The 27,199-nt window shown below is 44.6% G+C and overlaps 1 protein-coding gene across 2 annotated transcripts in view; it reads right to left on the bottom strand.

Annotated features, from left to right (window-relative positions):
- Positions 1-27,199, bottom strand: part of WDFY4 (WDFY family member 4) — a 746,928-nt gene that overhangs the window by 263,665 nt on the left and 456,064 nt on the right. The gene's annotated exons all lie outside the window — the stretch shown is intronic.

Here is a 27,199-nt window from a genome sequence, read left to right on the forward strand (position 1 = left end):
TTATCGGACGATAATTTTAATCGTCCTAAAACGATTCACATCCCTACTGGGGTATCCTTTGCTAGGGTGGGCCAATGTTCTCAATTGCCAGATGCTGTAGCTATGGCCTATGTCAGGAGAGGTGGATCTTTGAAGGCAATGTAACTTTGGTGTAATGAGATGGGGGAGGAAGTAGTAGCAGACAGATATTGTCCATGCGTGCACTACTCTCTAAGGTGGTCACTCTATCCTGAGATACATTACCACTCTGCCTTTGCCTCTGATGCTCCTCTTAACACACCCTAACTACCAGCATTTTCTTCATAAATGTACCTTTTCCTCTATAATATATAATATTTACTATAGGGATGGCCCTTCCCAGGGTGGCACTTCTTGAACTCATAACCTCCATGGCAACATTGAAGGGCTTCATCATTTCTATCACCTGCCTCATCACTACATAATTATGATGATTCAGGGAGCAATGCACACATATCTCTGTTTCCAGAGACAGATTATGAAGGGGTGTCTGCTGTTCCACTAACCTCTGTAGCATCATATTGTTGGAGTTCCAGTGGGTGCCAACATCTTGAATCAGAAACTTATCTGGTTCACATATTCTTCCTACTTCTCATGGAGAAGCTGCCCACCATTCATAATTTGATGGAAATGCCCTAATATTTTTCTGCACCTCTTTCTCTTAGGTCCTTCAGGAATGGAATCCTGTAGTACTGGATGATAAACCTTTCAGGAATGGACCTCCTATTGCCAGGTGCAACAAATTTGCAAAGCAATGGATAACCAATAAGTTCTACATTTTCCACTGCCCTTGTCATATTTTCATCACTCTCTGTCACAAAGAAATCTTCCTAAAGACTCCTGCATCTCTAGTCTAGCTGCCAACCTTTAAAGCTGATAGGATATTGCACAATGTATGAAGATTATCCTTATTTATTTAGATTTTTATATTCTATTTTTTGGCACTTCAAAGTGTACATCAAAATGGATTACATTCAGGTACTAGAGGCATTTCTCTATCCCTGAGGCAATGGAGGGTAAAGTGACTTGCCCAAGGTCACAAGGAGTGACAGCGGGATTTGAACACTGGTTTCCCGCTGTTCTAACCACTAGGCTACTCCTTCACTCCTTCATTTGGATGTGCAGCATAGCTCACCTGCTGCCTAATGCTCAGCCCTACTGGAGCAGTTACTTGCCTCCTGCCTTGGCTAGGTTTCACCTGTGTGCCTTTAGGGAGAGTTATGCATGTGTAGCATTCATGCTGGTTCTAACATGGCTGGTGAAATGCACACTACTACCCTCAATCTTAGCCAGTTGCTCCTGGATGAGTCTACAGCATTAGTTGTACAGGGTAGGAATAGCCTTTCCACTAAATGTAGTCCTGGAGGACACTTTGTAATTGGAAACCAACACATGAAGAATATGCTTAAAACCCACATTTTCCACTACCTGAAGGGTTGATCATCCAGGGCAATCATTTCCCTGATGCTCTTGGTTATTACTTTGGATGTATGCCTCTTGTCCTGGGATGGTGTTACAGAACACCACCCCATTTCGTATATGGTGGGTTGCCATTTTGAATGCACGGCTGGGGGCTACTGGCCTGCTGCCTGACTGATAGAAGAAGCCATGGGATCAACTTGGGGAAAAGTCTTCTCCTTTTCAACTCTTTACTTTGCTTTTACTTTGAGAGTTGGGAGGAGTCAACAGTCTATTAATGCAACCCTGCTCTGATGTCAATGCTAGCGGGCACTGTTTCTACAGATGATGCCACCACATACCAGTATTTTCAGATGCCCCTCTCACTTCCTTTGACAGATATCCTTACTGCAGTGAATACACTGAGCAAAGCACTAGTCCTCTCTGACTTTAAAGTGCCTTCAGATCAGGAATATCTTATACAATCTCTTCTCTACATCCTTAGAATAATTGAGGTTGAGGGTAGACCCTGAGGAAAAATGCATCACTCATGTTCTCTACCTGCACAACTTGCTCTTTCTGGGTGTTGCTCAACACTGTCACTATCATCATTTATCTCCACCATCACTGCACTGGAAGCTAAGACACTACTGACTAATTATCCCATGTTTTCTTCAACTACTAACTCTTCAATTTCTGATTGAGGGAATACCAGATGAGATTCTTCCTTAGAATCAGTTGTTGCACACTGCTTCCATTACCTCAGAAGTAGTAACCAATGTAAAGGAGCATGCTACTGGTGTGATGGGTGAAGTAGGAGTGAGCCTTTGTTGCTGTGGGTGAACCTACAAGGCCTTTGTCGACAGCTGGTGAACGTGCCTGGTAGCGGGACAGGCTGGAGCTTCACCTATACCAGCTGCCTCCCTTGCAGGTTGAGCCCTTGGCTTCTGGAGCTGGTAGAGCTTAGGTGGGTCTCTAGGGCAGGCAGATAAGGTAGAGTCCAAAGGCATGCTGGGGTTAGGACAGCAGCAGATTGGACAAGCTGAGGGTCGATCAGATAGGGGCAGGTGGCAGTCAAGTCCAAAGCTAGAGGTCAAATCCAGGCAGCAGACAAGTGTAGTCAAGTCCAAATCTAGGGGTTAGGTCCAGGCATCAGGCAGGCGTGATCAGGTCCAAGGCTAGAGGTCGGTACCAGAAGATCAAGCCGGAGTGGACAAAAACACACAGATCACACTGAGTGAGGAGATAAGGGTGGATGAGATGAGACTGGATAAGCAGAATTGGACGAGACAAGGCTGGATGAGGAAAGAACCAACTGGAACCAGAAACACAGGAGTCGGGCAGGCGCTGACAGTCCATGGTAGCATCGAATAGATGGAGTCATAGTATAGCATTTCTGTCAGTGTACCATGCATTTTTAGTATACAATACAGATATACCTGTTATCTGCATTACATTGTTTGCTAGTCTATAGGTGCATCAGATTCACATATGCTCTCTCTCACACAAAACAGTGCAAGAATTATGCAAGGTGTACATTACAGATATACAACATGGCAATGGCAGCAGCTAGTCAAGTAAAACTCATACTGTAGTATATTTCTAACATATCTATCGGTGATCATCAGCATCAGAGTCTACCTCTACCACTACCACTGCACATGAAGATTATACTGTCTGTTAGTTCCAATATCATAGTGTTACCAATGATTGAATGCCCTCTCACCCAATCAGTGCTGACAAGAGAGAAACTGATAACAATGTCTTCTTGGAATTCTGGATATTTGGAGCCATTTGAGGATGGGGCAAAGCAATTTTCAAATGTTGAACTGGGCATAGAAATTTAGTGAAATTATTTGGATTTGGTTAATGTTCTGCTGCATCTAGTCTGATGGAATTTACTAGTGCAACAGAAAAAATTCTGATAAATCAGGTAAAATCAAAAGAAGCTGAGATTCATCCATTTCACGTTTGACTTCAACTGTTTTATACCTTCCTAGTTATACTGTAAAGTGTAGCCTTAAGTGCCCCCATCTGCTCCATCAACATTTCAGACTCTTCTTAGGAGATATTTAGTTTTATTCTTTATCATTTGCCTCCTGTTTTCTTCTGCCTGAATTAAATATATTTAACTGTAAAGACATGGTTGCTGAAGCTTCATCTCCTTACTGCAATAGCTTCACTCTGTTTACCTAAAGTGCTCCATCCAACCTTTAGAGTTCTAGAAGTGTAGCTAATGCTCAATAGAAATGCTTTTAGATTTAGGATCATGTTTTTCTATATCTGTCATCATTAGTCAATGATAATCCTAGTGCTTACTTGATACTATTAGCCTGCTAGGATCATCCTTGCAGTTTAGCACTGGAAATAATTATTTTTATTTACCAGAATTGCATCTTAAACAATAATGGCCTACAGGAAGACATTTGTTTGGTAGATAATGCCTTTGTGATATCTCATGGCTCAAAGTTAGCCACAATGTCCACATTTTTTTAGGGGGAAGGAGAAAAGGGTGCTCCTCAGGCACACCATTTACATGTCACTGGGGATCCCCTTTCTTTTTGTGGATCACATGCCTTGCAAATGATAGGAAGCTGGGAGCCAGGTATATGCCCTTAAAATGGTGTGAGCCATGGGGTTTACCCAGTTTGCTAGCAAGAACTGCACCTGTCTATCCACCCTATATTGGGTAAGATATTTTGTGGCTGGGATCTATTTGGGGATTCAGGCATTGCATGTTATACTCTGAGGTACAGGGGGGTTCCCGAGCCAGTAGTCAGTCATGGTGTTGGGGCGTTAATGCTGGATGCACTGAATACTTATTATTCAATTATTGCCATAGTTAAGCTTAGACATAAAAAGAACTTGCAGGAGTGAACAGAGACCAGCCAGAATTAGACAGGAACAGATTATGTTTACTTAAGGGATTCATTAACTCACTGGTAAGCACCCAAATCAAATTGTTGCGATTCTGCCCGCGAGGAGCATGGGCAGGGTCCCTACCTTGCAGTGGCCAGTCGGGCCGCTGACGCTGCCTTCTTCGCGGCGGGCGTGCCGCTGTCGCCGGGCTCCTCCCCGGCTGCCTCCGATCTTGCGCAGCAGGGTCGGGCCGCTGAGGGCTCTCCCGTGCGGCTGAGACCTCCGCTGCCGCTCCTGCCTTCTCCGATGCTCTGCAGCCACTCCCGGGGTCCTCAGGATAACAGGGAGTCGTCCTTACCGATGCCAGGGTCTTCGGCCAGCAGGGAGGCCGTCCCTGCCGGTGCCTGCTTCATCCCGGGTCTTTGCCCGGCAGGGAAGCCGTCCCTGCCGGTGCCTGCTGGCTGCCTATCTCCAGCTTCTTGGCAGGGCTGCTCCCGCTGCCTGCCTACCTGCTTCTTGGGCCTTCCACGTGGCTGAAAGAATGCCACCAACGATCCTGCTTCTCTTCTCCAGGTCTCCTTAGGCGCGAGCGTGCGCCTCTCTCCTGTTCTTCAAGGGCCAGTTCAGGTGTGACCCTCTGCTGACCCCTCCCTGGGTGTTGTCCTCTTCAGCCCTACAAAAGGGCTCAGCGTTCATTCCAGCTTTGCCTTCACAAGGAGTTAGACACTCCTGGGATCCTGCTGTCCTTCGCTCCAGGAGTCGTCCTTGTTCCAGCACTTCTTCAAGGTCCTGTGTTTCCTGTTCTTCATTGGAGCTCCTCGTCTTGTCCTGTTGTCCATGTTCCAGTCCAGATGTCCATCTGCTGTTCCTGATATCCGTGATCCAGCCCTGAGGTCTGTCTCCTGATCCTGTAATCCATGTTCCAGTCCAGATGTTTGTTCTCCGTACCTGATGTCCATGATCCAGGAGATGTTGTTTCTCCTGATCCTGATGTCCGTGATCCTGTCTAGTTGTCCTGAACCCCTGGTTCCTCGATGCCACCCTTCCTGGCGTGCCATGTCGTGGTCCGCGACCAGTCCCATGGGCGGGCTGTGTAGGGCGCTTCATGGTACAATGCCTTCCTCTCTTCTGCAGCACTAGTCTCCGGGAGACTTCCGCTTCTGTCCTTATCCCTGGTCTACGGAGTCCTTTGTGCTTCCTCTGTCCGTGCCAAAGACTCTGCCAGAACCTGTACTGTCAGCGTGGCATACTACCAGCCACTGGCGACTGAGTAGAGCACGCCTTGGTGCAGGCCTCTACACCTTCTGAGTCATGTTCCTTTTCATTGCTCCATATCTCGTCTAGAGGCTCTTCGAGTCCAGCGTGGTCCATGACCAGCCCCACGGGTGGACTGTGTAGGGCACACTGCATTGCAGTCTCAACCCAGTACTTGCTTGAGTCTTCTGAATGTCTTGTACCTCGTTCCTGAGTCTCGTCTGTGCATCCAAGTACCTTGTTCCTGAGACTTTGTCTGAATCTCCATGTTCCAGTCTTTGCTGCCCTGGCCTCCATCAGGCCTGCCGCTTCTTGCCGTACCCTGTGGCAGGTCTGAAAGGGCTTGGAACGGTTGGAGGACTGTTCATAAGACCACCATTGTGTTGCTGGTCTTCTGAAGCGTACAGGTCCGGAGGAGGGTCAGTATCTCCAGTCTTCTGTCTTCAGTCCAGCCCCGCTCCTGTCCAGCCCATGCTCGGGCATACCTTGCCTACCGCAGCACCTCTTTGGAGTTCCTCTGGGGTCGAGCTGTGGTCCAAGAACACACATCTCCTGGTAAGCGGGACCGCTCTCCTAGCGCTCCATAACACAAAGTTTGATTCTAAGAATGGAGGAATGTCTTTTGGTCCAATTCAAATCTATGTTCAGATCTTTGAATTTTTGCCTCAAATTAACCTGATAATTAGTTTCAATTTAATCTGAATCTTTTTTTAAATACTGTATTTACTGAGATTGGTTCATATTTATACAAAATTAACAAATGTACAAAATTCATAGCATTTTTAAAATAGTGCAAAACTGTGAATTTTCACAGATTAGTCAGATTAAAAAGACTTGAACCAAACACACATGGGGATTTATGCAAACAGCCATTTTTTGGCTCTGATTACCTGAAAACCTTGATTCAGATTATTCTAATTGGTTGGTGGTTAATTGTTTTGGTTTTTCAGTTCATGACCTCACTGTAAAGACTTTCAAAATAAGTAGAATAGGTGATTCTATTTATACTGTGATGCATCTTTTGTTCTCTGGTAATTCTGAACAGTAGGCTTAAGAAAAGATTCAAGAGGCTTGTGTGTCAGTAGTCACTCCTTGATTTCCAAATGTATCCATTTGTTTGGCATAGTTACCTCCATGAAAACTGACATGTATCCCTATTCAAAGTGTGGGGCATCCAAGTGTAGCATGCACTATACCAGTCACTTTGAATGATGAACATGTTGTAGATGGTGGCACAGTGCTTGCACGAATGGGATATATGAAAGGTAAACTCCTTATATGTACTGCTGGTGATGGCAGTGATGGAGCCCTGAAGCATGAGACAGCTAAGGCTCCAGTGTCATGTGCCCCCAGCTGCTGGCCTGCGTGGACATGGATTGGGAAACTGAGGTCATGAGAGCAATACAGAGGTTGAAGATTTCATGGTTTGTGCACAGGAATGTCCTGGGAATTGTGTCCCCTCATGGAGAAGGCAGCTGTGAGTGAAGAGTTCAGACTAAATAATGCATAAATACAAACAAGTGTATGTAGAGATTCATTTGGACATATGCTGTCATCGCATGCCAATAGTTCCTCATGACTTGTAGCTTACTAAAATATTAGCAGTCTGTTTTCTTACTTTAATAAGTGTTTTTGGGATTTTTTTTTATATTTGTATTAATGCTGGGGATTTCTCCATTGATTCTTATGCACCTGGGATGAATAAGTGTTTCAGAGAGTATGAAAATAAGATGATATAAAGATAGTCATGTGTGCCAAATATGCTCATTGTGATCTAAAGGGGAATAATGCCACCAGATTGATTTTACATGTCCAAAAAAGGATAATGGTGCTGATGCACAGAGAAATGAGGCAGCTAATGTATTCCAAAGCTCGAAGAGAGCAGCCCTGAAAAACCGCATAATATATGCCAATTGCTCCTATTCCGTTTTCAACATAGCCTCGGTATCAGTTTTAAATAACAAATATTTGTATTCAACCATCTGCCTCAATGGTTATTCACCTCAGTTTCCTTTCCAGGATTAAAATGGTGAATTGACTCCTTAGCATTTTAGTCACACGTTCTAATAACATTCATTGTCTGCTATCTACGTAGACAATATCTTGAAAGGTGCACTGGTTAAGACAACAGATAAACGCAGAAATAAATTAAACTAGTAGTAAAATAAAATGATGGGTTTGGATTAAGCAGAGCATAGGATTTTCATTCCAGCTTTCTATGCAAATCTCCAAAGGTTTATAATGAGAAGTTAGACAAATAATTGTTAGTGTTGTACAATCATAAGCATGACTCTTAGACCTAGAGTCACAGATAACTAAAACATGATATATAACTGTAGAAATCTGTGGACTGTTCATTGTAAAACCATAAGAACCCGTAGGATTCAGCAACATTTTAACAGACTTTAGGGTTTATGCCCTAAACTTTAGTGTGCAAGTTAAAGAACTCTTGTGCATGCTAAAATTAGTGAGCTATGCAGGAATTCCTAACTGTGCACATTAAAGGCAGATCAAGAAGAGGTTAGTATGCACATGCAAAACTTTGCATGTCTGCACATACAAATAAAGAGATATATGCAATTTAAGGATGGGCATTTGAGGCTCCAATGTTTCAATCGTTTTGGCGGTATGCGTGTATCTCATGAATGGGTAGTAGGCGCCCACAACTGATGGTATACACATATATGGGTGCAGAATTATAGCCCGGGCGGAGAAAGAGTTCCATTTCGCTGGAGCAGGATGAGCAGCTGGGCCAGCAGGAGACCAGGAAGTGTGGTGATACACATGCGTGTGCTTAGCGACTCACTGGTGTTTCGTGACACACTAGTTGAGAACTGCTGCTATACAGTATGCTATACTTACCCTCCATGCTATTTAACCAGAGCTCACTAAATGGATTATATTTAATACCTGCTAGGATGTGCTATTGTCTTTGTAATGTGAGCATGTTACTTAACAAGGGAAAACTAAACAGTGTAATCACAATAAACTGAGCATGCCCTCTTGAGAAGCATCAGCTAACTAGAGAAAGAGAGCCTGAAAAATAAAGGTCGTGGACAAGAGGCAACCTTGTAAAACCATACCCATAGGGGCGGATTTTCAGAGCCCTGCTCGCCTAAATCCGCCCAAAACCGGGCGGATTTAGGCGAGCAGGGCCCTGCGCGCCGGGAAGCCTATTTTACATAGGCCTACCGGCGCGCGCAGAGCCCCGGGACTCGCGCAAGTCCCGGGGGTTCTCCGAGGGGGGCGTGTCGGGGGCGTGTTGGGGGCGGGCCCGGTCGTCGTGGCGTTTCGGGGGCGTGCCGGCAGCGTTTTGGGGGCAGGTACGGGGCGTGGCTACGGCCCTGGGCGGTCCGGGGGCGTGGCCGAGCCCTCCGTACCCGCCCCCAGGTTGCGGCCCGGCGCGCAAGAGGCCCGCTGGCGCGCAGGGATTTACGCCTCCCTCTGGGAGGCGTAAATCCCCTGACAAAGGTAAGGGGGGGTTTAGACAGGGCCGGACAGGTGGGTTAGGTAGGGGAAGGGAGGGGAAGGTAAGGGGAGGGAACGGGGGTAGGCTGCACGGCTCGGCGCGCGCCGGCTATACAAAATCCATAGCCTTGCGCGCGCCGATCCAGGTTTTTAGCAGATACGCGCGGCTCCGCGCGTATCTACTAAAATCCAGCGTACTTTTGTTTGCGCCTGGAGCGCAAACAAAAGTAGGCTATTCGCGCTCCTTTTAAAATCCGCCCCATAGTGTCTTAGGGATTAATGTATTTGACCACACTTCTCTTTGCCAAAATAAAGCACAGCAAACTTACACTTTTTGCACAAATTATGATATGAACACACATATTCATATCACAAATCGATCTTATCAAACAAGGCAGTAACACATCACTGAGCCCCTTCAAGCATCGCTTCACAAATCACAATGCACAAGATAGTGAGGTTTCATACTGGTGTAGAAACAGATTGGCTCCAAAGTGTTGGCATGATTCTCAGAATCATTACTATCACTGATAGCTGTGATTAGTCTGGTCAATAAGCACTTCATGCATTTATAAACTAAATTCTAAACAGCAGTGTATGTGGGAAGCTATTCCCATCCACTTCTAAGTCACAAAAGCAGAGGACCTCCAATGGAGGAGGAGGGGCTCCTGGGGCAAGTGACTAACCAGTGTCTACCAGTTTTTCCCCTAGCCTCTACTATACAAAGAGAGCTTTCACAGGGCATTAGCAGGACAAGGGAGATATGGAGGAGAGAGAGAGAGATTGTGAAAGAGATAACAGATGAGATACACTGACACACATGAGCACTTAAAAAAATTCCACCTTTCTTTATACAAGGCAAATGTATTTACAAGCAATAGGGTCCCAAATTAAAATGTCTTTGCTGTCATTGACAATGTTATTGTAGCCAGAGACCACTAGGTGATCAGAGGCTTGAGGCTGAAGAGCTGTATGAACCTCAAAAGTATTTTTGAGTTAATTATTTTGATTTGAGGGCAGAGTGCATATCTGTGACCTTTGAGGGAGTAGGAGACTTTATGGTGCAGCCAATGCAAAACTACACTATTGAGAAATTACTACTTACCTGATAATTTAATTTTCCTTAAAGTGGATACATGGATGCAGGACCAGTGGATTATGAACCTCTACCAGCAGATGGAGATGGAGCAAGCTGACTTCACAGTATATATACTCCTGCAGTGATATCAGCCTGCCAGTGTTCTCTTCAAAAGCAATTGTGGACAGACTAGCAAAAAACTTGATTAAAAACAGACAACCATTACTGTACTTAACCAACAAGAAACACTGAACTCAGGCAAGAACGTATGCATACTAGTCTAGGGACTGGATGAACACTTACCAGTAATCCCTGGAACACATAGCCACACAGGAAGACCATCATACAATCATTCAGCAGCCAAGGGTGGGAAGCTGAATCCATCTACCCACCTTAAGTAAAAGGAAATTATCAGGTAAATAGTAATTTCTCATTTCCTAGCATGTGGGTAGATGGATTCAGGACTAGTGGGATGTACCTAAGCTATTCCCGAATAGGGTGGGAGACTGCCTACAGTCCAGTCAACACCACATGTGCAAAGGCTGCACATCCTCACAATAATACCTGGAAAAGGTATGTAAGGAGGACCACGTCGCAGCTTTACAAATGTCGACAGGAGACAAGAATCTAACCTCTGCTCATGACACTGCCTTAGCCATAGTGGAAAGAGCCCTAACCTAAGTAGGCAATGGCTTTTCAGCATCCACGTATGTGGCCATGACCACCTTCTTAATCCAGGGAGATACTGTAGCCTGCAAAGCTGGTTCATCCAGTTTTCACCCACCATGAAGGACAAACAGGTGATTCGTCTTTCGGAAAGGTTTAGAAACCTCTAGATACCTTATGACATGTCTCTTGACATCCAAGGGACACAATAGGTGATATTCTTCTACATAAGAACATAAGAAAATGCCATACTGGGTCAGACCAAGGGTCCATCAAGCCCAGCATCCTGTTTCCAACAGAGGCCAATCCAGGCCATAAGAACCTGGCAAGTACACAAAAACTAAGTCTATTCCATGTTACCATTGCTAATGGCAGTGGCTATTCTCTAAGTGAACTTAATAGCAGGTAATGGACTTCTCCTCCTCCTTCTACATCTCTTTCCTTATCCAAGGATGGCAAGGAAATGGACTGATTCAAGTGAAAATCTGAGACCACTTTAGGCAAGAATGAAGGAACAGTACACAGCTGAATTGCTGCTGGAGTCACCCAAAGGAATGGCTCCCAACAAGACAAGGTCTGCAGCTTGGAAATTTGATGCATGGAACAATTCACCACCAGAAACACCATTTTCAAGGTCAGTAACTGCAAGGAAAGACTACACAGTGGTCAAAAAGTAGGGCCTGCCAAGAAATATAACACCACAAAGGAACCATTAATTGCAAGGGAGGACAAAGATGTTTCTCTCCCCTCAAGAAATGGGCCACATCAGTATGAGATAATAAAGATTCACTATTCACCTGGCCCCTGAAACAGGCAAGAGCTGCTACCTGTACCTTCAAGGAATTAAGAGCCAATCCTTTATTTAATCCATCCTGCAAAAATTCCAAAATGAGCGGGTTTTTAACTGAATGAGAAAGAAAACCTTGATCCTCACACCAAGCTTCAAACACTCACCAAGTCCACACATAGGCTAAGGAGTGGAGTAGTAGCCTAGTAGTTAGAGCATCAGGCTATGAACCAGGAGACCAGTGCAAGTCCCACTGTTGCTCCTTGTGACCTTGGACAAGTCACTTTACTCTCCATTGCCTTAGGTACAAACTTACAGGGTCATTTATCAAATTGTGTTATGGTGTTTTTGCATGTGAAAAATGCCTTAATGCGCACCATAACACTTGGTGTGATGCAAATTTTTAAAAAGGGAGGGGGGTGGGATTTCAGAAAAAGTAGACTGGCTTTGCAAAGCCATAATGTACAATATCAACACCAAAAATAAATACATCTTTTTCAATTGCATTAAGCTGTGCGATATCATGCATTATGCCCATCACTCCATTTTTGCATATATCACACAAAATAGACAGACAACACATTCACAATGGGGTAGATTTTCAAACTATGCGAATAGGCCTACTTTTGCTGGCGCATCAGGCGCAAGCAAAAGTACGCTGGATTTTAGTAGATACGCGCGGAGCCGCGCGTATCCACTAAAATCCTGGATCGGTGCGCGCAAGGCTATCAATTCTGTATAGCCGGCGCGCACCGAGCCGCGCAGCCTACCCCCATTCCCTCCGAGGCCGCTCCGAAATCGGAGCGGCCTCGGAGGGAACTTCCTTTTGCCCTCCCCTCACCTTCCCCTCCCTTCCCCTACCTAACCCACCCACCCGGCCCTGTCTAAGCCCCCCCCTTACCTTTGTCGGGGGATTTACGCCTCCCGGAGGGAGGCGTAAATCCCTGCGCGTCAGCGGGCCTCCTGCGCGCCGGGACGCGACCTGGGGGCGGGTCCGGAGGGCGCGGCCACGCCCCCGGGCCGCCCCGGGCCGTAACCACGCCTCCGGGTCCGCCCCCGAAACGCTCCCGGCATGCCCCCTAAACGCCGCGCGGTTCGGGCCCGCCCCCCTGACACGCCCCCCTCGGAGAACCCCGGGACTTACTCGAGTCCCGGGGTCTGCGCGCGCCGGTGAGACTATGTAAAATAGGCTCACCGGCGCGCAGGGCCCTGCTCACCTAAATCCGCCCGGATTTGGGCGGATTTAGGCGAGCAGGGCTCTTAAAATCCGCCCCAATGCGTATAATATTTATTTGGCAAAATTGCACACTCACCTATATAGACACTCTAAAAACTGAACTAATACACACACAGATTTAAAAAATGAGGGGGCGGTCTTCTTCTAGCCACCAAAAAAGAGCTCAGACTTACCACACACACAATCAGGACCGAGTCCAAATTGGAATTGGGTTTAGTTAAATCAAAACAACTGCAACTACTAGGGATGTGAATCGTGTCCTCGATCGTCTTAACGATCGATTTCGGCTGGGAGGGGGAAGGAATCGTATTGTTGCCGTTTGGGGGGGTAAAATATCGTGAAAAATCGTGAAAATCGTTAAAAAATCGAAAAATCGAAAAATCGAAAAACCGGCACATTAAAACCCCCTAAAACCCACCCCCGACCCTTTAAATTAAATCCCCCACCCCCAAATAACTTAAATAACCTGCGGGTCCAGCGGCGGTCCGGAACGGCAGCGGTCCGGAACGGGCTCCTGCTCCTGCATCTTGTCGTCTTCGGCCGGCGCCATTTTCCAAAATGGCGCCGAAAAATGGCGGCGGCCATAGACGAAAAAGATTGGACGGCAGGAGGTCCTTCCGGACCCCCGCTGGACTTTTGGCAAGTCTCGTGGGGGTCAGGAGGCCCCCCACAAGCTGGCCAAAAGTTCCTGGAGGTCCAGCGGGGGTCAGGGAGCGATTTCCCGCCGCGAATCGTTTTCGTACGGAAAATGGCGCCGGCAGGAGATCGACTGCAGGAGGTCGTTCAGCGAGGGTTCCGGCGCCTCGCTGAACGACCTCCTGCAGTCGATCTCCTGCCGGCGCCATTTTCCGTACGAAAACGATTCGCGGCGGGAAATCGCTCCCTGACCCCCGCTGGACCTCCAGGAACTTTTGGCCAGCTTGTGGGGGGCCTCCTGACCCCTACGAGACTTGCCAAAAGTCCAGCGGGGGTCCGGAAGGACCTCCTGCCGTCCAATCTTTTTCGTCTATGGCCGCCGCCATTTTTCGGCGCCATTTTGGAAAATGGCGCCGGCCGAAGACGACAAGATGCAGGAGCAGGAGCCTGTTCCGGACCGCTGCCGTTCCGGACCGCCGCTGGACCCGCAGGTTATTTAAGTTATTTGGGGGGGGTTCGGGAGGGTGGGAGATTTAATTTAAAGGGTCGGGGGTGGGTTTTAGGGGGTTTTAGTGTGCCGGCTCACGATTCTAACGATTTATAACGATAAATCGTTAGAATCTGTATTGTATTGTGTTCCATAACGGTTTAAGACGATATTAAAATTATCGGACGATAATTTTAATCGTCCTAAAACGATTCACATCCCTAGCAACTACTACTAGTTTACGCTCCTCCAGGAGTACTAGAAACCGACCCCTCTCCCCTTATAGAATCTATTGTGAAACATATCAACTCAGATATCCCTACCATGATCATGGGCGACTTTAACCTCCATATTGACGCCTTACCTCGATCCCCTGAATTGTGAAGCCCTCCTCACCACCCTCGGTGCAATGGGTTTCTCTCAGATCATCAACAACCCCACTCACAAAGCTGGACACATGCTGGATCTAATCTTCATCAACGCTAATTTCTCCTGTACAATGGAACCCTCATGTACCCCAATCCCCTGGTCAGACCACTTCCTAATAAAATCCTCCTTCACCACAAATAAACAGACACATACGTCACACCACCTTTCTACCATTCAATTCAGGAAATCATGCCCTTCTGAGATACTTAGCGAACAGCTTTCCAAGGAACTCACAAACCTAGATCTATCCAATCCCGACTCAGCCCTATCCTCCTGGCATAAGATTACTGAAACAGTTGGAAACAATCTGTGTCCAATAGTCTCCAAAACAATTAATCCAACAAAAAAAGGAAACCAACCCTGGTTCACCTCAGAACTTAAATGGATGAAACAAGACCTATGGCACAAGGAAAATAGATGGCGCAAAACTCCTAATTCATCCACCATCTCAGCATACAAAGGAACTTTACATCATTACAGATCCTCTATTCTAAGAACAAAAAGGGAATACTACGCCAATAAAATACACCATCTTCACTATGATGCTCAGGCCCTTTTCTCATATGTAGCTCAAATCACTAAATCAGCCCCCCCTTCAATACCAGATGAACAAGCACTCTCCAAGGCTAATGAGCTTGCATCATTCTTCCTACAGAAGATCTCGAACACGCTCGCTCTCCTCCCTTCTACAACTACACCTCTCACCTCAGGCAAGAATCCTCACTTCCTCACGAGAGCCAAGCTCAACCACTTTGAAGCAATCTCTTCCAAGGAGATTGACTCCCTTCTAAAAAGACAGAAACCAACCAGCCATCCAGCAGACAATATTCCTTCGAAACTCTTGCTTCTCATCCCAAACACGATTTCTGGGCCCTTGACAAGTATCATAAACTGCCTCCTAACTCAAGGGTCTTACCCAGACAGACTAAAAACCACTTCCCTCAAACTCCTCCTTAAAAAACACAATCTGGACCCCAACAAATTATCCACTAAAGCACGAGCGTTTTCCTTTGCCGGCCCCTTGTTATGGAATACTATGCCCTCCGAATTACGCCTTGAGCTATCTCCCAAAACATTCAAACAAAAACTCAAGACATGGTTATTCACACATGCCTATACTTGATATACATATGTCTTTCTACTCCATTTATACGTCCTGCCTTATCTACCCAACACCTCCTTCTATGCACCATTTCTGATTTCCCCTTATATCTGCTTTTACTCTCAATACCCTTCTATGTAACTGCTCTTAATTGCAATCTAAGTGCTATCTCCCCCCTCTTACCACCTCTAATTTAGAATTCCTTTTCTTCTTTACCCTTCTCTAACCTCATACCTAATTTCCTAGAATCCCTATATTCACCAGCTCTGTTTAACTCAGTTCAGTTAAGTTACACCTAAATGATTGTATTGTTTTTAATTGCTTCAACTTGTTTTATGTTCAAATACCTATATATTAACCCTTGTTAAATGTATAACGCTCCGGCGTAAGTTCTTGTTCACTGTACACCGACATGATATCTCTGATGAGCGGCGGTATATAAAAAACTATAAATAAATAAAATAAATAAATAAATCCAATTACCGACCCATCTCCAATCTCCCCTTCTTAGCCAAACTAACGGAGAAACTGGTAAACACCCAGCTTTCAGAATATCTAGAAGAACACAACATCCTATACCCATCACAATACGGTTTCCGAAAATCACGCAACACGGAAACTCTCCTCATATCACTTACAGACCATATTATGATGGGATTAGACAAGGGACATTCCTTTTTACTAGTCCTGCTTGACATCTCGGCGGCATTTGACACCGTCAACCATTCCATCCTCCTGGAGCGCCTAACAGACATTGGTATCTCCAGTTCAGCCCACAATTGGTTCAAGTCCTTCCTCTGCAATAGAACCTTCAAAGTCAAAATCAATAATAATCACCCCTGACAAAATCCCCACTTGGTGTACCACAAGGATCTTCGTTATCTCCTACGCTGTTCAATATCTACCTCCTCCCCCTCTGTCATCTGCTAACCGATCTCAATCTAATCCACTACCTCTATGCAGACGACGTGCAGATTCTGATCCCTATAACAGAATCCATCTCAAAAGCTCTCACTCACTGGAACAACAGCCTTCTATCCATTACAAACCTTCTCAACAGTTTAAACCTGGTTCTCAATGCCTCGAAGACTGAGCTCCTCCTCATCTCCTCAAACCAAGATAATTTCCACCCACAGACCATCCACAATACACATTTCACCCATCAACATGTAAGAGACCTCGGGGTAATTCTTGACAATCGCCTAAACCTTAAGAAAATGGTCAATACCACAACTAAAGACTGCTTCTACAGACTCCAGGTTCTAAAACGAATCAAACCCCTCCTATTTTTCCAGGACTTCAGGGCAGTTCTCCAATCTTTGTTGTTCGCCAAAATTGATTACTGCAGCGCCCTCCTTCTAGGCCTCCCTAAGTCTACCACCAAGCCACTACAGATGATACAGAACGCCGCAGCGAGACTACTGACCAACACCAACCGTGGAGACCACATCTCACCTATCCTCAGGAATCTACACTGGCTACCAGTGAATTTTAGAATCCTACACAAATCAATCACACTAATACACAAATCCATTCACCACCAACTTCAACTCAATCTTGAAATCCCTTTCAAACTACATTCTCCCAATAGACCAACGAGAGAAATTCACAAAGGAACACTGCAATTTCCCCCAACTAAAGCCACATGCCTTACCTCAACAAAAGATCGAGCCTTCTCGATAGCAGGCCCAGATATCTGGAATAACATCCCTGTAGACCTCAGATTGGAACCCTGCCTCTTAACATTTAGGAAAAAACTCAAGACATGGCTCTTCAGTCAAGCCTTCTCTGAACCCCCTGACATTCACTAGTCTGCCCTTACTCTATGCCTGAATGACATGCCTGAATGACAGCCTTATTTTATGCCTGTACAATAGACCTCGATACTCCTAAGCACCTTATGCATTATCTTAACAATGGTATTATATTTATAAATTTCAGCCTGCTATAACCTATCTTTCCAGCTGATTAAGCTCCCAAGTTCTTACTCCCTGTTGAATGTAACTTTGCCTCTTCCACACCTTTGTTGATCTAAGTTAGTTGGCACTACAGTTATTTACCCTGTTCGATGTAAACTGATCCGATATGGTTCTTGTCCATGAAGGTCGGTATAGAAAAGTGTTAAATAAAATAAATAAATAGACATATTGCACTTAAGACAGCAGTGTACATAAATCACAATAATTCACAAATTTTGTGTTTCCCAATTTAAACCACAAATGCCCATAACTTAAAAACATGGATCCAAATAATAAACTTCTTCAAGTATTTTAGTTATTTCTAAACATAAAACAATAACCTCCACACGTACCGAGAGAAAGCCATGGTACACCGATGAACTAAGAAAACTAAAGCGAGACCTCAGAACCAAGGAATGTACCTGGGTAAACAACCTACTCCCACACTCAAAATGGCCTATAAACACACTTTGCACACATACCGTCAGGCAACTATCCACGCCAAACGGGACTACTACGCAGCAAAAATCCACAGTTATAAATTCAATCCAAACGCCTTATTTTGCCTTGTTACAGAACTCACAAAGTCCCCCTTTCCCTCCTCACAAGAAACAAACAGCATAGAGAAATGTGAGAAACTAGCCGACTACTTTCAAAATAAAATCTCTAATATTCTTACACGTCTACCCCCCAACCCCGCACCCACAGACCCACTACCGACCGACAACAACACTAACCTCGACTCCCTTGACACTACCTCTGTGAAAGAAGTTGAATCCATACTAAAAAAGATGCGACCATCCACTCATACCGCAGACATCATCCCATCAAAAATCCTCCTCTCCATCCCCTCTGCTATTGCAAAACCTATAGCAGAAATCATAAACTGCTCCTTCACCTCCGGGAAAGTCCCCGACCCACTTAAACTCGCCATCGTGAAGCCACTACTAAAGAAACCCACCCTCGACCACAATGACCCTGCAAATTACAGGCCCATTTCCAATCTGCCCTTTATATCTAAAATCATGGAGAAAGTGGCTAACACCCAACTCTCCGATTTCCTAGAAGAAAACAATATCTTACACCCCACTCAATATGGCTCTCGTAAAGACCGAAGCACCGAAAAACTCCTACTCGCAATAACTGATACCATCCTTAAAGGCATGGACCACGGCCAATCATACATACTTGCCCTTCTCGATATCTCAGCCGCCTTCGATACCGTGAATCATCAAATCCTAATATCTCGATTAGCAGAGATAGGCATCTCAAACACAGCCTTATCCTGGTTCTCCTCATACCTAGACCACCGTCAATACTTAGTCAAGCTTGATAAATTTGAATCCGCACACATTCCCCTCACACAAGGGGTACCCCAAGGCTCCTCTCTATCCTCCACCCTCTTCAATATATACTTACTCCCTCTCTGCCACCTCCTCTCTAAACTAGGACTAAAATTCTTCTTGTACGCAGACGACGTACAAATACTTATTCCAATTCAAAAATCCATCAGCGAAACCCTCCAACACTGGGAAATATACCTGACATCCATTAATTCTCTCCTCTCCAATCTCCACCTAGCACTTAACACCTCAAAAACTGAAATCCTCATCCTAGCTAACCAACCCCTCAACTCAATCCACCAAATGATTCTCAACGCCTCACAAGTCCACACACTACCACCCAGTGTCAGAGATTTAGGGGTAACCCTAGACAATCAACTCAGCTTCAAACCCCACATTAAATCACTTCTAAAAGGGGGCTTCTATAAACTACAAATCCTCAAAAAACTGAAGCCCCTTCTCCACGCCCATGACTTCCGCACGGTTATGCAAACCACCATACTAACCAAAATCGACTATTGCAACTCCCTCCTCTTAGGCCTCCCTGCCTCTACCATCAAACCACTCCAAATCCTCCAAAATGCCATGGCAAGAATTTTAACAAACACCAGAAAAACTGAACACATCACTCCCATACTCCAAGATCTCCATTGGCTCCCCATCACCTTCCGTTCCCAATATAAAACACTTACCATCCTCCACAACACTTTATACAACAACAATTCACCCTGGCTTGAAGACATGCCTCGTTTCCGTCAAGCTAATCTCCCCACTAGAAACTCCCTAGCTGGCACTCTCCAAACTCCCTCACTTAAAATTGGGCACCTCACCGCCACCAGAGATAGAGCCTTCTCCATTGCGGGCCCTACCCTCTGGAATTCCCTACCCGTCAGACTCCGCTTAGAACCGTCCCTGAGCCATTTCAAAAAAGGAATCAAGACATGGCTCTTTAAACAAGCATACCCCAATCCCACCCAAGCCTAACCTATTTTCTCCTTGATCCTTGATCCACCTCAGTCCCTTCCAGCCTATATCCTTTTCCCTGACCTCATTCTACCTTTCCAGTACCCTCCCCGCTCCCTCCCCTTCCCCCTACCCCACACCCCCCCCCGCCTACCATCCCCACTCCACCCCCCGGCTCCCCCCCCCAGTGCCCCCTGTACCCCCTCCCTCCCTCCCCCCACTCCGCCCCTCCATCTCCTCTTCTCCTCACTCCCCCTCCCTCCTTCCCTACCCTCCCCCCATCACCAGCCTCTTATCGCTCTTGCACGCTCCTGTATTACTGTAATACTTGCACCTGTATTAATGTAAATAACCTTCATATACTAAGTGTATCAAGTGCACATGCCACTTAACATTGTATATTAGTTCATTTGCATATATAATCCTAATCCAATGCAAATAGTTGTAACGCTGCCTGTTGACTCTCCTCTCCTGTACTTATGTATATCTTCCAGTTACCCCCTCCCCTGTTCATTGTAATTTCCTTTCTTTCTCAGTTTTTTGTAAACCGACATGATGTGTCCTACGAATGCCGGTATAAAAAAGTTTTTAAATAAATAAATAAATAAATAAATAAATAAATAAATAAACAAACATGGGTCCTGGGTCCAAGTATTTAATTACTTCTAAACATGGGTCCTATAAGCGAAAGTCTCCTCAAAATGTGAAACGTAAAGTCAGGCAACACTCGGAGCCATGGGAGACCCCATGGGGATGCCCTTGATCTGTAAAAAATAGTCAGATTTATAACTAAAGACATTACACGTTAGGGCAATCTCGGCAATAGTGATTAGAAAATTCAATCTACGTGCTGAAATATCCATTTTAGTGAGCTCCATTTTGATAATATTCAAGGCTGCCCTTTGGGGAATGCTTGTATACAGCAAGGTTATATCAGCTGTTAACACCACCCAATTTTGCTGGATTTCAGGTAAATTTGACAATAGATTTATAAAATCAGTGGAGTCCTTTACATATGAGGGGGTAGCTGTAACAAAAGGTTGCAAAAAATGATCTATCATTTTGGCTATAGGTTCCAAAACAGTACCAATACCGGCAACGATGGGTCGATCGGGAGGATTAACTAAAGTTTTATGAATCTTAGGCAACATGTAAAAATATGCTGTAATGGGAAAAGAAACCTGCAAAAAATGATGTTCCTTATTAGTAATGATTTTTTCTTGCAAGGCTACCTCAAGAATGTTAGTTATTTGTTGATGCAAAGCCGGAGAAGAATAAAAATTTAATTTTCTATAGAACTGTTCGTCAGATAACTGCCTATTAGGGATGTGAATCGTTTTTAAATGATTAAAATTATCGTCAGATAATTTTAAAATCATCCAAAATCGTTAGAGTGCACAATACAATACAAATGCCCACAATTTATCGTCAGGCGCCGACCGTACGGCATGGTCGGCGCCATTTTGCTGTACGGCAAAACGATTCGAGTTTAGGAGGTCGTTCCCGGACCCCCGCAGGACTTTTGGCAAGTCTTGTGGGGGTCAGGAGGCCCCCCCAAGCAGGCCAAAAGTCCCTGGGGGTCCAGCGCGGGTCCGGGAGCGATCTCCTATGCTCCTGACGTCAGGGGACAAAAAAACAAAATGGTGCCGGCGCTACCTTTGCCCTGCTGTCATATGACAGGGCAAAGGTAGCGCCGGCGCCATTTCTACAACGCACCGGAGGTCCGAGAGTAAAAAATCACACCGGGACCCTCCCTCTGGACCCTAGGTAATTTAAGGCATTTTGGGGGGGGGGGGTTCGGGAGGGTGGGGGATTTATTTTAAAGGGTCGGGGTGGGTTTTAGGGATGTTTTAGTGTGCCGGTTTTTCCGCCCTCCCCCGATTTACGATTTACACGATATTTTAAAAAACAAAACCGCAACGATAAGATTCCCTCCCCCCCAGCCGAAATCGATCGTTAAGACAATCGATCACACGATTCACATCTCTACTGCCTATGCACTTCCTTATCATAATCAGAATCGTTCATAATAATGATCCCGCCACCTTTGTCAACAGAAATAAGTTTTATGGAAGCGTCATTACGTAATTGATTAACAGCATTCCATTTTTGGCATTTTTATGCTGGTGAAGGGCCTGGGTGGGGAGGGGGGGAGAGGGAGAGAGAGAGAACCTCTGGGGGTGGCACCATAGTAAGCAGCTATTTATGCTACTGTAGGAGGCCCACCTAGTAAATCATCTTTACATGCAACGATGAGATTTGTACAATGTTTTCTCAACCTAGCTTGCTGTTCTATGGACTTTCTACCTGGGTAACATCAAGCTAGGTTGAGAGAACATTGTACAAATCTCATCTTTGGGTGAGTTTCCTCACTCAGAAGAAAATCAAATCTTTACAAGAATGTACTGTTCTGTTCGTATGTCTCACTCTGCATGTAAAATTGGCCCCTAACCCCTACACTGCTACCTACATTTCACCTTGAGATACTAGGTGGACCTCCTATAGAGATATAAATAGCTAACTACAACAAGCACCTTGTAGGTAGTCTGTCTGTCTGTCTGTCTCTCTCTCTCTCATATGTAGGCATTATCAATGCAGTAATACCTATACATTGTGATAATTAGGCTAGTACCATAAAACACACCCCTTTTTCTATAGCAAACAATATTTACAGCAGATTGATAAATCTAGGCCTTAGATTCTAAAGCCCTCTGGGGATAGGGAAATTCCTATAGTACCTGAATATAATCCATTTGAAATGCTGAAAAAAGCAGAATATCAAAATAAGGAAGTGGAGAAGTTTTGAACGTGTAGCAAGTTGTCAATCACCCCAGAAGAATATCCATGCTTCAACAAGCAAGCCCTCTCAAGGGCCATAGCATAAGACAAAACCAAGTCATATCTTCATGTGCAGTGGAAGACAAAGGGGTCTCTACCCAGTCTTCTCAGATCTGCATACCATGATCTCCTGGACCAATCCAGTGCCAGCAGGAGCACCTGTGGCCTTCAATCCTTCAAACTATTCTGCCCAACATGGGCTACAGGGGAAAGGCATATAGCAGCTTGTCTTCTGTATGACTTGCATGAGAGCTCGTATTTGGAAGTCGGTGAGCATTGATACCCAAGGACTTCAACTGAAGAATCGAGGAACTTTCACATTGCAAGAAGTCACCAGCAGATCTAGAAATTGAAGGCACCAGCAAACCACTAACAGCTAGAATGCCTCATCTGACAATACCCATTCTCCTTCGTCCAGATTCTCCCAGCTGAGAAAGTCTGCTCTTACATTGTCTTTTCCTGCAATGTGCAAAGCCGAAATCCTCTGAAGATGCATTTCCGCCCATTTCATATGTTGGTCTATCTCCTGCGATACCTGCTGGCTCTTGGTTCCTTCTTGTATATTGATGTAAGCCACTGTTGTTGAGCTGTCCAACATTATTCGGACCACAGCCTGCAGCCTGCTGTTGAACTGCAAGCATGCCACCCGGACCACTTGGGCTTCCAGCCGATTGATGTTCCAGAGAGACTTCTCAATATTTCAGTGCCTGTTATGCTTTGTAGGGTTTGGGTGGACCCTTGGACACTGTGGCAGCTGACCACATCCACGGGGAGAAGTCCCGTGAGGGGCCACAGGTCAGGCTCAGCTCTGGACACACAAACATAGATTATATCTTTTATTAGACAGTTTGTGAAGCCAACAGAAGTGGCGGTAGAGGTGCATAACCTACTGGTGGCGGTAGAGGTGCATAACCTACTGGTCCTGAATCCATTTATCCACATGCTAGGAAAAGAGTAGTTGTAAAGAGAGAAATGGCAAGATGCTGGTGCTCTTCTGAGTCAAGGTGGCCACATTGCTTCCTGGGTCTCCCCCTTGCCTGCTTCCTTCTGTCCCCAACTACATCCTCTGACATCACTCTTTAAAGATGTTTACTAAAACATAAGATAAATGGTTGTAAACATGCAAGTAGGTCAATTTTCTGCTTTCTTAGAACTCTCTGCTGCCTTTTGACTTCATCACCTGGAGTGCACTAACTATCCTACTTCTTCCCTCTACAATGACAAATAACCCCCATTGATCAGGCTTAGTTGAATGCCTCTTCAAAGCCAGCAGAAGGACCCAAGAGAGAGAGAGAGAAAAAAAAAAAAGAACATTTTCAATTTATTGTACCCACATAATTTGGTCAATGCATTTTTGGGTTCCTATGCATGAGAAAAGAATGACTATGCTATTTGTGACATTTTTTCATTGCTTTTTTAATGAGCCTGTTAAATGTTTTCACTAAAATTGGGTTTGCATGTGTCTTCTTGCATAAGACCCTTTATAGTACTTCAGATTATTGATTGTGCTTGGACTGCATCCTGCCAGCACATTATATAATTATACAATTAAAGAAAAATGACTTCCAAATACAGTATTTCCTGGAGCTAGTAAGCTAGTAGTTTCAACACAAAGCCAATTTATGCACCAGTGCATGAACATTAAGAAAGGGAAAAAAAAAACCAGTTATTTGAAAACAATGTAAAATTCATAGGCTAGGTAAATTTAAACAAATATATGCATGTGCCAGGTTTAAACAGCAATAGAACTATATGCTAGATTATAATCTCCTAAGAAAGGAATCAGCCAACAAGCTATAAAAGCATGTTCAATACCGTGTGTAAACAGGTTCCAGTGAGCCGGTTAACACAGAAGTGATACAGGGGGAATTGCAATCATTTGCAGTCCAGGAACACAGAGCACTAAGTGAACACAGGACAGCTAATGTCACCCCCTGCTGCTTTTTTTTAATACTTCTGTCAACTAGAGGATGTAGCACTGCTGCCTAAATAAAATGTCTGGAGTTTCTGATGACTTCCTGCGGAACCAAGGAGAAATAAACAATGCCTGAAGCCTACAATGACAATTATTGCAACACAGACAAAACATGTTTTCCATTTTCAAACTTTAACCTCTCTCCACAGGGGAAAAGTTTAGTTATGAAATTAGATTTAAAGCAGAGCACACATTACGGAAATAGTTCAAACAGGAAATGAAATTGTGCATATCACAGAGCACAAACAAATTGTTAGCAGCAAGGTAATATCCTTGCTAGTATAGAAGGCAGCCCAAGCTTGGAATGTCGACCAGGAGACCACTTTGTTCAGGAAGACTGAAAAGAGGCAGTCTCCAGCACTATATGCATACACACTCACAAACACACACACACACACAAACACACACACACACTCACAAACACACACACACACACACAATCACAAACGCACACACACACTCACAAACGCACACACACACACACACTCACAAACACACACACACACAAACACAAACACACACACACACACACTCCTCCCATTCATCCACAGCAAATAAAGGCCTAGAGCTACCAGCTGCGATATATTTTTGCAGAAGGGTCCCACTATCGTGGAGAGTGGGAGGTGTCGTCATGATAGTGGGGATCCTTCCCTAAAAAATTATTGCTTCTATGTGGCACATTCTTTTGTTTTGTGGCCACACACTATGGAACAAAAGAACAAGGCAAATGGGCTTTTAAAACAAAGGTGGCCCCAATCTCAAGGGACTGCCATTGCCTTAAAGGGCTGACAAAAATCCTCCCCAAAAGTCCTGTAGCTCGAGAAATATTTGAGTGGGGGTTAGTGCTGACCCTCATCTCAACCCAGGGCTATCACTTGAGATGGCACTGTCTGCCCAAAAGTAAAAAAAAAAATAGATTAATGTACCCAAGCAGATGGCCACCCACACCCCAAAGTGCTTGAAAATAACAAAAAAGTGGTTCTGGAACCTCTTGCATCCCCCAAAGTGCTTAAATGAATAAAAGGTGGTTTCTGGCCCCCACCCCCCTAGGAATGCAGCTCTCTGCATTCCTAGGGGGGGGGGGAGGCGGCGGCAAGATCAGGTTGGCGCCATTTTGAAAAATGGTGACAAACTGGCCGGGTGCGAGGGTCAGGTTCCTGGGGATGCGGTGGGGTTGGGGGGTTCAAGGTGCGGCCCGGAACCACTCATTTTTTAATTAAGTATTTTGCGAGGGTGTAAGGAGGGCCCCAAAATCTTAATTTCTATTTTTGAGCCTTTTGGGGGAGGTGGGCTGCTGTTTCCACACGGGGCACATTAATCTTTTTTTTTTTTTTTGGGCAGTCGGTCCCCCTAATCCAAACTTTTCCTGAGCTGTGGGGCATTTTGGGGTTTTTTTGCCGACACTTTAAATGTGAGGCAGGATCCCTGGATCACGCATTAGGGTCCCGAGACTTCCACCTCACTTTTACTGCATTTCAAACATCAAATTGCCTACTAATGACCTTCTTTGCATGCATTTGCATTATCCATGCATACAAATCACATGAAAAGAAGGTCATTGTAATAGGGGTGGGTACTTGGATGGGGCATGCAAAATATCACATATATCATAGATATTGCTGTTAGAGCACTACCGCAACTTCATATCTCTCCGAGAAAGATTGGCAAATACTAAAAGTGATCAAGAGAGAGAATTAATAAGGAGAAATGCATGTTCTTACCAAAAAATATAAGAATGGTGTTAGATAAGAAGGACAAGATAAACCGTGGGCAGATAAAATAACCTCATCTGAGGAAAATATTGTGAATAATGAAAACACAATGCTTTGGAGCCAATATACTGAAGTGCATTAACATTGCCATTAACACACTTAAATGTGGGGTTTATTGCGCATATTATTGGTAGAGGTTAATAAGATGTAAATGAGGCAGCTTTAACTGTGGACATTAAAATATGCTTCTACAAATAGGAGGGTTAACGTGAATGTTAAGACAAAAACTTAACACCTCCTAGAGGTGTCAATAATGTATATGCATTAAAGTGTCTGTGTTGCATTTTGAACATTTTAATACATGCACTTTTTTTAATATTAATAGGTAATGAGCTATTCTACATAGTTTTTGCATTCATTAGTTCATTAGCATATATTTTGCATAAACAATTGGAGGGTCTGGAGGCAGTATTAGGTCAAGGGAAGAAACACTGTATGTAGTTTGCATTTTCAAAACTACACACATTCATTTGAAGGGGGAAATGGCCTGTAGAATAAGCAGGTGCAATTCTGTGTGGGTACTTTATCCTCAGGCAATTTTCAAAAGAGAACATATTTTCCCTTTGAGAATTGGTGTAAAAGTCTAAGAGTTAAACAACTCGCTGACTATGCAGTTACCCACAGACATTTGCATATTGCCCCCTAAAACAAGTCCATATAATAAAATAAATACCAAAGATAATGATAAATATATACATGTTAAAATACAATTTTCAAATTTCATATCTGAGTTTACAAGATACAAGATTGAAACAGAAAACCATTTTTCTACCTTTCTTATTGACCTGTTCTTTTTTCACAATCTGTGCTCCCTTACTTTCATTTCCATGTTATTCTTCCATTGCTCTCTTCCCTTGTTTATCCTTCTGGCATCTAGTCTGTCTTTCATGGCTCTTTCCTCTTTTCTAATTCTTTGTTTCTTCCAGCCATT

The sequence above is a fragment of the Rhinatrema bivittatum genome, chromosome 7 (assembly GCF_901001135.1).
Source record: "Rhinatrema bivittatum chromosome 7, aRhiBiv1.1, whole genome shotgun sequence".
Taxonomy (NCBI): domain Eukaryota; kingdom Metazoa; phylum Chordata; class Amphibia; order Gymnophiona; family Rhinatrematidae; genus Rhinatrema; species Rhinatrema bivittatum.